Raw genomic sequence first — 13,357 nt, forward strand, 5'->3', positions numbered from 1 at the left:
AATTCGTACAACAATGCTCATCGAAATTACAATAAATGACCCTCTGAGCTTGAGAGTAATATTAAAGAGTTTATCAACTCGCAAAAGATTTTCAATGCGTCCATAGAAGAAAAACTGCTCAAAATTGATGACTTGTCTAGGACCATTGATAGAATATCTCTTGATATTGATGCTTTGAAATTGAGATGCCCTCCTCCCAAGATTAATATGGATGAAACTTTGAAAGCTATGTGTGTTTCCATGAATGAGAGTAAAGAAAGAACCACCCAAATTTGTGCTAGACATGAATGGCTTAAAAAGGCGTGTTCTCGTGATGAGAATCACGAAGATCTTAAAGTGCTTGGTGTGACTCCTATTGAATCCTTGTTTTCTAATGTCAAACCTAATGATGATGGGTCTGGATATGAATCCACCTTGGTTGAGAAACGCCCCAATGATTCGGAGTCTATCTATCTTGATGCTAAAAGCACTGAAAGTGGAGTAGAGGATATCAAAACTTTGAGTAGTAATGAAATTAATACTTTGGATTTCAAGGAATTCAATTATGATAGTTGCTCTTTGATTGAATTTATTTCCTTGATGAAATCCATGCTAAACTCTCCACATGCTTATAGCCAAAATAAGGCCTTTGCCGATCATATCGTTGATGCTATGATGAAATCTCTTGAAGAGAAACTTGAGTTGGAAGTTTCTATTCCTAGAAAACTTCATGATGAGTGGGAACCTACTATCAAAATCAAGATTAAAAACTATGAATGCAATGCTTTGTGTGATTTGGGTGCTAGTGTTTCCGCTATTCCAAAGTCTTTATGTGATGTTCTAGGCTTCAATGATATTGATGAGTGCTCTCTTAATTTGCATCTTGCGGATTCTACTGTTAAGAAACCTATGGGAAGGATCAATGATGTTCTTATTATTGCAAATAGGAACTATGTACCCGTGGATTTCATTGTGCTTGATATTGATTGCAATCCGACATGTCCCATCATTCTTGGTAGACCTTTCCTTAGGACTATTGGTGCTATCATCGATATGAAGGAAAGGAATATTAGATTTCAATTTCCATTAAAGAAGGGCATGTAACACTTCCCTAGAAATGAAATAAGATTGCCTTATGAATCCATGATGAGGGCTACTTATAGTTTGAGCACCAAAGACGACGATACTTGATTCTATCGCCTTATGCCTAGCTAAGGGCGTTAAACAAAAGCACTTGTTGGGACGCAACCCAATGAATTTATCTTCGCTTTTTGATTTCTGTTTTGTTGTGTCCACACCATCATAATTATCTTATGATTGTGTTTTTTACGTTTCTTTTTGTGTTTGTGCCAAGTAAAACCTTTATGACTAGTTTTGGTGATGGTTGTTTGATCTTGCTGAAAAAGACAGAAACTTTGCACTCACGAAATTATTTTTAATTCCTATCCAGAAAGAGCTTTTGAGTTGATTCTTTTGCTTCTGGTTGATATGCCAATTTCCCTAATTTTCATAAGTTTTTAGATACCAGAAGTATACGAAGTATACAGATTTCTACAGACTGGTCTGTTTTTGACAGATTCTGTTTTTGTTGTGTTGATTGCTTATTTGATGAATCTATGGATAGTATTGGGGGGTACTAGCCATGGAAAAGTGAGAATACAGTAATATAACACCAATATAAATATAAATCAAGTTTTCTACAGTACCTAAAGAGGTGGTGGTTTGTTTTCTTATGCTAATGATATCACAAGTTTCTGTTTAAGTTTTGTGTTGTGAGGTTTTCAAGTTTTGGGTGATGTTCTCATAGACAATGGGATAAAGAGTAGAAAGAGCTCAAGCTTGGGGATGTCCAAGGAATCCCAAGCCAAATTCAAGGACACCAAAAAGCCTAAGCTTGGGGATGCCCCCGGGAAGGCATCCCCTCTTTTGTCTTCAATCCGTCGGTAACGTTACTTGGAGCTATATTTTTATTCACCACATGATATGTGTTTTGCTTGGAGCGTCATGTATTATAGGAGTCTTTTCTTTTTGTTTTGTCATAATCATCCTTGCTGCACACCTTTTGAGAGAGACATGCACTCATCGTGAATTTGCTAGAATACTCATTGAGCTTCACTTATATCTTTTGAGTTAGGCAATTTATCTCGCATGTGCTTCACTTATATCTTTTGAGCTAGATAACTTTGCTCTAGTTCTTCACTTAGATCTTTTTAGAGCACGACGGTGTCATATTTTGGAGAAATAAGAACTCTCGATCTTCACTTATATCTTTTTGAGAGTGCTCTCTCTGAGTAACTTGGTAATTGGCTTGTGCTATGAAAGTAGTCCTAAAGATGATAGGCATCCAAAGAGGATATAATAAAAACTTACATATTCATGTGCATCGATTAGTAAAGAGAAGTTTGATTCCTCTCGGTTAGTTTTGAGACATGGATTTGGTGATATTAGAGTTTTGTTAGTAGGGTGTTGTGAATCTAGAAATACTTGCGTTGAAGTTAGTGATTCCCGTAGCATGCACGTATGGTGAACCGCTATGTTAGGAAGTCGGAGCATAATTGATTTATTGATTGTCATCCTTTGTGTGGCGGTCGGGATCGCGCGATGGTTAACACCTACCAACCCTTCCCCTAGGAGTATGCGTTTAGCACTTTGTTTTGATTACTAATAAAACTTTCGCAATAAGTATATCAGTTCTTCATGACTAATGTGAGTCCATGGTAAAGATGCACTTTCACCTTCCACCGTTGCTAGCCTCTCTAGTGCCGCGCAACTTTCACCGGTGCACAAACCCACCATATACCTTCCTCAAAACAGCCACCATACCTACCTATTATGGCATTTTCATAGCCATTCCGAGATATATTGCCATGCAACTCCCACCGTTCCGTCTCATGAAATGTGTCGTCACTTTCATATTGCCATTGCATGATCGTAAGATAGCTAGCGAGATGTTTCAACGTCATATGCTAAGCTAGATCGTTGCACATCCCGGTACACTGCCGGAGGCATTTCCTTTAGAGTCATCATTGCTCTAAGTATTGAGTTGTGAGTAAATAAAAGTGTGATGATAATCATTATTAGAGCATTGTCCCATGTGAGGAAAAAAAAGAGGCCAAATATGCCCACCCAAAAAAATGAAAAGAGGCCAAAGAGCCCAAACAAAAAAAATAGAAAAAGAGAGAAGGGACAATGCTACTATCTTTTTCCACACTTGTGCTTCACAATAGCACCATGTTCTTCATGATTGAGAGTCTCTTGTTTTGACACTTCCATATACTAGTGGGAATTTTCATTATATAACTTGGCTTGTATATTCCAATGATGGGCTTCCTCAAAATTTCCCTAGGTCTTCGTGAGCAAGCAAGTTGGGTGCACACCCACTAGTTTTCCTCTTGAGCTTTCACACACTTATAGCTCTAAGTGCATCCGTAGCATGGTAATCCCTACTCATTCACATTGATATCTATTGATGGGCATCTCCATAGCCCATTGATACGCCGATTCGATGTGACCATCTTCTCCTTTTTGTCTCACAACCTCCACCACACTCTATTCCACATATAGTGCTATATCCATGGCTCACGCTCATGTATTGCGTGAGAGTTGAGAAAGTTTGAGAAAGTAAGAGTGCGAAAACAATTACTTGGCCAATACCGGGGTTGTGCATGATTTAAATTCGTTGTGTGGGGATGATGGAGCATAGCCAGACTATATGATTTTGTAGGGATAACTTTCTTTTCCCTTGTTATTTTGAAAGTCCATGATCACCTTGCTAGTTTGCTTGAAGTATTATTGCTTTCATGTCAATGGTAAACTATTGTTTTGAATCTTACGGATCTAAACATTCATGTCACAAGAAAGAAGTTACAAAGGACAAATATGTTAGGTAGCATCCCACATCAAAAATTCAGTCTTTATCACTTACCTACTCGAGGACGAGCAGGAGTTAAGCTTGGGGATGCTTGATACGTCTCCAACGTATCTATAATTTTGTATGGTTCCATGCTATTATCTTGTCAACTTTGGATGTTTTGTATGCATGAATATGCTATTTTATATCTTTTTGGGACTAACCTATTAACTCAGTGCCAAGTGCCAGTTCCTGTTTCTTTCGTGTTTTTGACCCTTTTCAGAGAAGAATATTAAACGGAGTCCAAACGGAATAAAATCTTCGGAATGATTTTTTCTGTAACAGAAGATACATAGGGAACTTGAGAACCAAGGCAAAGGACCCCGGGGGAGGCCACAAGCCCCCTAGCCGTGGCTTGGGGGGCGCGCTTACCAGGCTTGTGGGCCCCCCGTGGCTCCTTTGCCCTACTTCTTTCACCTATAAATTCCCTAAAAATACAAAACTGCCAGAGAGAGCCATGAAAATACTTTTCCGCCGCCGCAAGCTTCTGTCTCCGCAAGATCCCATCTGGGGACCGTTCTGGTGCCCTGCCGGAGGGGGGATTCAGACACGGAGGGCTTCTTCATCAACACCATTGCCTCTTCGATGATGCGTGAGTAGTTCACCACAGACCTTCGGGTCCATAGCTAGTAGCTAGATTGCTTCTTCTCTCTCTTGAATCTTCAATACAAAGTTCTCCACGATCTTCATGGAGATCTATCCGATGTAATCTTCTTTTGCGGTGTGTTTGTCGAGATCCGATGAATTGTGGATTTATGATCAGATTATCTATGAAGATTATTTGAGTTTCCTCTGATCTCTTATATGCATGATTTCGTATCCTTGTAATTCTCTTCGAGTTGTGGGTTTCGTTTGGCCAACTTGATCTATAATTCTTGCAATGGGAGAAGTGCTTGGTTTTGGGTTCATACCGTGCTGTGTCCTCACCCAGTGACAGAAGGGGTAGTGAGGCACGCATCATGTTGTTGCCATCAAGGGTAAAAAGGTGGGGGTTATATCTATTGCATGAATTGATACCTCTACATCATCTACATCATGGCGTTACTCTTTTTGTTATGAACTCAATACACTAGATGCATGCTGGATAGCGGTCGATGTGTGGAGTAATAGTAGTAGATGCAGACAGTATCGGTCTACTTGTCTCGGATGTGATGCCTATATGTATGATCATTTCCTTAGATATCATCATGATTTTGCGCGGTTCTATCAATTGCTCGACAGTATTCGTTCACCCACCGCTATACTTGTTATCATGACAGAAGCCTCTAGTGAACACTATGGCCCCCGGGTCTACTTCACATCATATTTTCAGCTCTACACTTCTACTTTGTTGCACTTTCTACCTTCAGATCTCACCTTGCAATTAATCATGAAGGGATTGACAACCCCTTTATAGCGTTGGGTGCAAGTTTGTTTGTTTTTGCGCAGGTACATTGGTGACTTGTCTTGATACTCCTACTAGATTGATACCTTGGTTCTCAAACTGAGGGAAATACTTACTGCTATTGTGCTGCATCACCCTTTCCTCTTCAAGGGAAAAACCAACGCAAGCTCAAGAGGTAGCACTGGGTAAACAAATTACAGTTGGGCAATTGTCAGAATTATAAACGCACCGCAATGCTAATCATGCTACTAGAAAGTTAGAGGCTCAAAAGTAATGTGCAGTACGCCAAGACAAGTAGACCGTTTATCCATCATCATCTACTCTCTAATCATCCACCTTGAGATATCTATCCAGAACATATCGCTGGTATTAAGTTGCGAGCCTCACCCAAAGTTTAAACTCAATGCAACGAACAACTGCATTAACGAATTTTGCATAAGGTAAACAATCCTTGCAACAGTGGTCACAAGCACCGTTGTTTTCTCCCTGGTGGCAACACCACATCCCCTAGTCTCATGTTTTTGTCACTCAAGCTGGACATCAGGGGGCATGAACCCACGATCATGCAGAATGCTCCCTCTTGGAGTTACAATCTACTACTCGGCCAAAGCAATAAAAAGCAACAGAGAACATGCATGAATTACTCAAGAACATAATATAAAATAATAACCAAATATATAACTCATCACAATCTGAACATAATCTCATAATCCATCGGATCCCAGCAAACCAAGCATAGCAACGGAAGGTAAATTACATAGATGCCTTGATCATGTACGACAGCTCACAAGGGCTAAACATTGAAGCACACGATTGGAGAGAAGAAATCACATAGCTACTAGTCATGGAATCATGGTCCAAGGAGGACTACTCACGGCACATCCGGGAAGCATCCATGGCGGTGGAGAAGCTACCGGAGGTCAATCCTCCCTCCGACAGGGTGCCGCGAAGAGGTCTTCTGGCGCTCCCGATCTCGGAAGCGCTGCGGCGGCGGAACGTTGGAGAAATTCGTGATTCTGGATCTTCTAATAGGGTTTTTGGTCGGAGAGGTAAATATAGGCCGAAGGAGGGCACCGGAGGGCGTGGGCCCCACCCAGGCGACCAGGAGGTGGGCAGTGTAGCGTGGCCGCCTGGGCGACGCCTGGCTCCCCTCTGGCCCCACTTGGTGCTTCGTGAAGCTTCCGTCACGCTGATTTTTATATATTTTTCTCGGAATTTTTGGGGCTTTGTAAAGTGAGGTAAAAGTCCGTGCAAAAAAAGACATCATTAGACAGAAACTGGCACTAGGTGCACTGAGCTAGTAGGTTAGTCCAAATATGTGTAAAAAGGTATGGAAGTCTAGCAAAACATATAACAATGTCACATGGAACAAACAGAAATTATAGATACGTTCGGGACGTATCTGAGCATTATTATGTTCTATTTCGGACACAACCTCCTTCGCGTCATGAAAACACGACGACTCTTAGCTTTGGCATGGTTTTACAAGACCAAACACATTTATTATCTGTGTTGGTTTGCCTTAGTGGTAATGGAATGCTATCAAATGAGATTTTGGGAGGATAAATATAACTATGTAATAACACACTAAAAGATCAGTATGTTGGAAGTTCAAGCAGTTTTTGAAACATGCATTCCATTTTTGGCTAAGGTGTCTTTCATAGAGACCAAATTGGAACAAACTGGCTTCTTACATTTACTTATGTTCACACATTTATCTATTAGGTTGATGAGTGAGATTTATTTGGATCTAATTAGTGTTGGAATTATGCCCTAGAGGCAATAATAAATATAGTTATTATTATAATTCCTGTATCAAGATAATCGTTTATTACCCATGCTATAATTGTATTGAATGAAGACTTATATACATGTGTGGATACATAGACAAAACACTGTCCCTAGCAAGCCTCTAGTTGGCTAGCCAGTTGATCAAAGATAGTCAGTGTCTTCTGATTATGAACAAGGTGTTGTTGCTTGATAACTGGATCACGTCATTAGGAGAATCACATGATGGACTAGACCCAAACTAATAGACGTAGCATGTTGATCGTGTCATTTTATTGCTACTGTTTTCTGCGTGTCAAGTATTTGTTCCTATGACCATGAGATCATATAACTCACTAACACCGGAGGAATACTTTGTGTGTATCAAACGTCGGAACGTAACTGGGTGACTATAAAGATGCTCTACAGGTATCTCCGAAGGTGTTCGTTGAGTTAGTATGGATCGAGACTGGGATTTGTCACTCCGTGTGACGGAGAGGTATCTCGGGGCCCACTCGATAATACAACATCACACACAAGCCTTGCAAGCAATGTGACTTAGTGTAAGTTGCGGGATCTTGTATTACGGAACGAGTAAAGAGACTTGCCGGTAAACGAGATTAAAATAGGTATACGGGTACTAACGATCGAATCTCGGGCAAGTAACATACCGAAGGACAAAGGGAATGACATACGGGATTATATGAATCCTTGGCACTGAGGTTCAAATGATAAGATCTTCGTAGAATATGTAGGATCTAATATGGGCATCCAGGTCCCGCTATTGGATATTGACCGAGGAGTCTCTCGGGTCATGTCTACATAGTTCTCGAACCCGCAGGGTCTGCACACTTAAGGTTCAACGTTGTTTTATGCGTATTTGAGTTATATGGTTGGTTACCGAATGTTGTTCGGAGCCCCGGATGAGATCACGGACGTCACGAGGGTTTCCGAAATGGTCCGGAAACGAAGATTGATATATAGGATGACCTCATTTGATTACCGGAAGGTTTTCGGAGTTACCGGGAATGTACCGGGAATAACGAATGGGTTCCGGGAGTTCACCGGGGGGAAACCCACCCCGGGAAAGCCCATAGGCATTGGGGGTGGCGCACCAGCCCTTAGTGGGCTGGTGGGACAGCCCAAAAGAGCCCTATGCGCCATAGGAAGAAAAATCAAAGAGAAAAAAAAAGGGGAGGTGGGAAAAGGGGGAAGGACTCCTCCTTCCAAACCTAGTTGACTCGGTTTGGAAGGGGAGAACTCCCCCCCTTGGCTCGGCCGAAGTCCTTAGGGGTCCTTGGACCCCAAGGCAAGGCTCCCCCTCTTCCCCCTATATATACGGAGGTTTTAGGGCTGATTTGACACAACTTTGCCACGGCAGCCCGACCACATATCTCCACGGTTTTACCTCTAGATCGCGTTTTTGTGGAGCTCGGGCAGAGCCCTGCTGAGACGAGATCATCACCACCCTCTGGAGCGCCGTCACGCTGCCGGAGAACTCTTCTACCTCTCCGTCTCTCTTGCTGGATCAAGAAGGCCGAGATCATCGTCGAGCTGTACATGTGCTGAACGCAGAGGTGCCGTCCGTTCGGCACTAGATCGTGGGACTGATCGCGGGACGGTTCGCGGGGCGGATCGAGGGACGTGAGGACGTTCCACTACATCAACTGCGTTCACTAACGCTTCTGCTGTACGGTCTACAAGGGTACGTAGATCACACATCCCCTCTCGTAGATGGACATCACCATGATAGGTCTTCGTGCGCGTAGGAAAATTTTTGTTTCCCATGCGACGTTCCCCAACAGTGGCATCATGAGCTAGGTTCTTGCGTAGATGTCTTCTCGAGTAGAACACAAAAGTTTTTGTGGGCGGTGATGTGCGTTTTGCTGCCCTCCTTAGTCTTTTCTTGATTCCGCGGTATTGTTGGATCGAAGCGGCTCGGACCGACATTACTCGTACGCTTACGAGAGACTGGTTTCATCGCTACGAGTAACTCCGTTGCTCAAAGATGACTGGCGGGTGTCAGTATCTCCAACTTTAGTTGAATCGGATTTGACCGAGGAGGTCCTTGGAGGAGGTGAAATAGCAACTCATATATCTCCGTTGTGGTGTTTGCGTAAGTAAGATGCGATCCTACTAGATACCCATGGTCACCACGTAAAACATGCAACAACAAAATTAGAGGACGTCTAACTTGCTTTTGCAGGGTATGCTTGTGATGTGATATGGCCAACGATGTGATGTGATATATTGGATGTATGAGATGATCATGTTGTAATAGATAATATCGACTTGCATGTCGATGGTATGGCAACCGGCAGGAGCCATAGGGTTGTCTTTATAACTAACGTTTGTGCTTGCAGATGTGTTTACTATTTTGCTAGGATGTAGCTTTGGTAGTAATAGCATGAGTAGCACGACAACCCCGATGGCGACACGTTGATGGAGATCATGGTGTGGCGCCGGTGACAAGAAGATCGTGCCGGTGCTTTGGTGATGGAGATCAAGGAGCACATGATGATGGCCATATCATGTCACTTATGAATTGCATGTGATGTTAATCCTTTATGCACCTTATTTTGCTTAGAACGATGATAGCATTATGAGGTGATCTCTCACTAAAATTTCAAGACGAAATTGTGTTCTCCCCAACTGTGCACCGTTGCTACAGTTCGTCGTTTCGAGACACCACGTGATGATCGGGTGTGATAGACTCAACGTTCACATACAACGGGTGCAAAACAGTTGCGCACGCGGAACACTCGGGTTAAGCTTGACGAGCCTAGCATGTGCAGACATGGCCTCGGAACACATGAGACCGAAAGGTCGATCATGAGTCATATAGATGATATGATTAGCATGGGGATGCTTACCACTGAAACTATGCTCAACTCACGTGATGATCAGACTTGACCTAGTGTAAGTGGATCATGAACCACTCAAATGACTAGAGAGATGTACTTTTTGAGTGGGAGTTTAGCGAGTAATTTGATTAAGTTAAACTCTAATTATCTTGAACATAGTCTAAGTACACTTTGAATATATTTGTGTTGTAGGTCATGGCTCACGCGACAGTCACCCTGAATTTTAATACGTTCCTAGAGAAAGCTAAGTTGAAAGATGATGGAAGCAACTTTGTAGACTGGGCTCGTAATCCTAAGCTAATCTTACAAGCTGGGAAGAAGGATTATGTCCTTAATGCTGCGCTAGGAGATGAACCACCCGCTACGGCTGATCAGGATGTTAAGAACGCTTGGTTAGCACGTAAGGAGGACTACTCAGTAGTTCAATGTGCAGTCTTGTATGGCTTAGAACCGGGACTTCAATGTCGCTTTGAGCATCATGGAGCATTTGAGATGTTCCAGGAGTTGAAGTTTATCTTTCAGAAGAACGCCCGGATCGAGAGGTATGAGACCTCCGATAAATTCTATGCTTGCAAGATGGAGGAGAACTCGTCTGTCAGTGAACATGTGCTCAAAATGTCTGGGTACTCAAACCGTCTAGCTGAGCTGGGGATTGAACTCCCGCAAGAAGCTATCACTGACAGAATCCTTCAATCACTGCCGCCAAGCTATAAAGGCTTTGTGTTGAACTACAACATGCAAGGGATGAACAAGTCTCGCGGCGAGTTGTTTGCGATGCTGAAAGTCGAAGAGTCTGAACTCCGTAAAGAGCATCAAGTGTTGATGGTGAATAAGACCACTAGTTTCAAGAGAAAGAGCAAAGGCAAGAAGGGTAATTCAAAGAAGAGCGGCAAGCCTGTTGCCAATCCGACGAAGAAACCCAAAGCTGGACCTAAGCCTGAAACAGAGTGTTACTATTGCAAGGGTATGGGTCACTGGAAGCGCAATTGCCCCAAGTATCTGGCTGATAAGAAGGCGGCCAAAGAAAAATCAGGTATATTTGACATACATGTTATTGATGTGTACTTAACCGGCTCTCGTAGTAGTGCCTGGGTATTCGATACCGGTTCTGTTGCTCATATTTGCAACTCGAAACAAGAACTGCGGAATAGACGAAGGCTGGCGAAAGATGAAGTGACGATGCGCGTAGGAAATGGTTCCAAGGTTGATGCAATCGCCGTCGGCACAGTTTCACTTCAGTTACCATCAGGATTAGTTATGAACTTGAATTATTGTTATTTAGTGCCTGCGTTGAGCATGAACATTATATCTGGATCTTGTTTATTGCGAGACGGTTACTCTTTTAAGTCAGAGAATAATGGTTGTTCTATTTCTATGAGTAACATCTTTTATGGTCATGCACCCAATGTGAGAGGATTGTTCATATTGAATCTTCATAGTGATACACACATACATAACATTGATACCAAAAGAGTTAGAGTTAACAATGATAGCGCCATATTTTTGTGGCACTGCCGCTTAGGTCATATTGGTGTAAAACGCATGAAGAAACTCCATGCCGATGGACTTTTGGAGTCACTTGACTTTGATTCACTTGACACGTGCGAACCATGCCTCATGGGCAAGATGACTAAAACTCCATTCTCCGGAACAATAGAGCGTGCAAGTGACTTGTTGGAAATCATACATACCGATGTGTGTGGTCCGATGAGCGTAGAGGCACGCGGCGGATATCGTTATTTTCTCACCTTCACTGACGATTTGAGTAGATATGGTTATGTCTACTTAATGAAGCATAAGTCTGAAACATTTGAAAAGTTCAAGCAATTTCAGAGTGAAGTTGAAAATCATCGTAACAAGAAGATCAAGTTCCTACGGTCTGATCGTGGGGGTGAATATCTGAGTTTCGAGTTTGGTGCTCACTTAAGACAATGTGGAATTGTTTCACAGTTAACACCTCCTGGAACACCACAGCGTAATGGTGTGTCCGAATGTCGTAATCGTACTTTATTAGAGATGGTGCGATCTATGATGTCTCTTACCGATTTGCCATTATCATTTTGGGGTTATGCATTAGAAACAGCTGCATTCACTTTAAATAGGGCACCATCAAAATCCATTGAGACGACACCATACGAACTATGGTATGGCAAAAGGCCAAAGTTGTCGTTTCTTAAAGTTTGGGGATGTGATGCTTATGTCAAAAAGCTTCAGCCTGAAAAGCTGGAACCCAAAGCGGAAAAGTGCATCTTCATAGGTTACCCAAAAGAGACAGTTGGGTACACCTTATATCTCAAATCCGAGGGCAAAGTGTTTGTTGCTAAAATCGGAGCTTTTCTCGAGAAGGAGTTTCTCTCGAGAGAATTGAGTGGGAGGAAGATAGAACTTGACGAGGTTGTCGAACCTCTCATCCCTCTGGATGGCGGCGCAGGGCAAGGGGAAACCTCTGTCGTTGCGACGCCGGTTGAGGAGGAAGTTAATGATGATGATCATGAAACTCCGGTTCAAGTTTCTGTCGAACCACGCAGGTCTACGAGACCACGTGCTGCTCCAGAGTGGTACGGTAATCCCGTCTTATCAATCATGTTTTTAGACAACAATGAACCTGCAAATTATGAAGAAGCAATGGTGGGCCCAGATTCCAACAAATGGCTAGAAGCCATGAAGTCCGAGATAGGATCCATGTATGAGGACAAAGTGTGGACTTTGGAAGTACTACCTGAGGGCCGCAAGGCTATTCAGAACAAATGGATCTTTAAGAGGAAGACGGACGCTGACGGCAATGTGACCGTTTATAAAGCTCGACTTGTGGCAAAGGGTTTTTCACAAGTTCAAGGAGTTGACTACGATGAGACATTCTCACCCGTAGCGATGCTTAAGTCCGTCAGAATCATGTTAGCAATAGCTGCATTTTTCAATTATGAAATCTGGCAGATGGATGTCAAAACGGCGTTCCTTAACGGTTTCCTTAAGGAAGCGTTGTATATGATGCAACCCGAAGGTTTTGTCGATCCTAAGAATGCTAACAAGGTGTGCAAGCTCCAACGATCCATTTATGGACTGGTGCAAGCATCTCGGAGTTGGAACAAATGCTTTGATGAGGTGATCAAAGCATTTGGGTTTATACAAGTGGTTGGAGAATCTTGTATTTACAAGAAAGTGAGTGGGAGCTCTGTGGCGTTTCTAATATTATATGTGGATGACATATTGCTGATTGGAAACAACGTAGAGTTTTTGGAGAGCGTAAAGGATTACTTGAATAAAAGTTTCTCTATGAAGGACCTAGGAGAAACTGCTTACATTCTAGGCATTAAGATCTATAGGGATAGATCAAAACGCCTCATAGGACTTTCACAAAGCACATACCTTGATAAAGTTTTGAAGAGGTTCAAAATGGAACAGTCCAAGAAAGGGTTCTTGCCAGTTTTACAAGGTACGAGATTGAGTAAGACT

The sequence above is a fragment of the Hordeum vulgare genome, chromosome 6H (assembly GCF_904849725.1).
Source record: "Hordeum vulgare subsp. vulgare chromosome 6H, MorexV3_pseudomolecules_assembly, whole genome shotgun sequence".
In the NCBI taxonomy this organism is placed as follows: Eukaryota; Viridiplantae; Streptophyta; class Magnoliopsida; order Poales; family Poaceae; genus Hordeum; species Hordeum vulgare.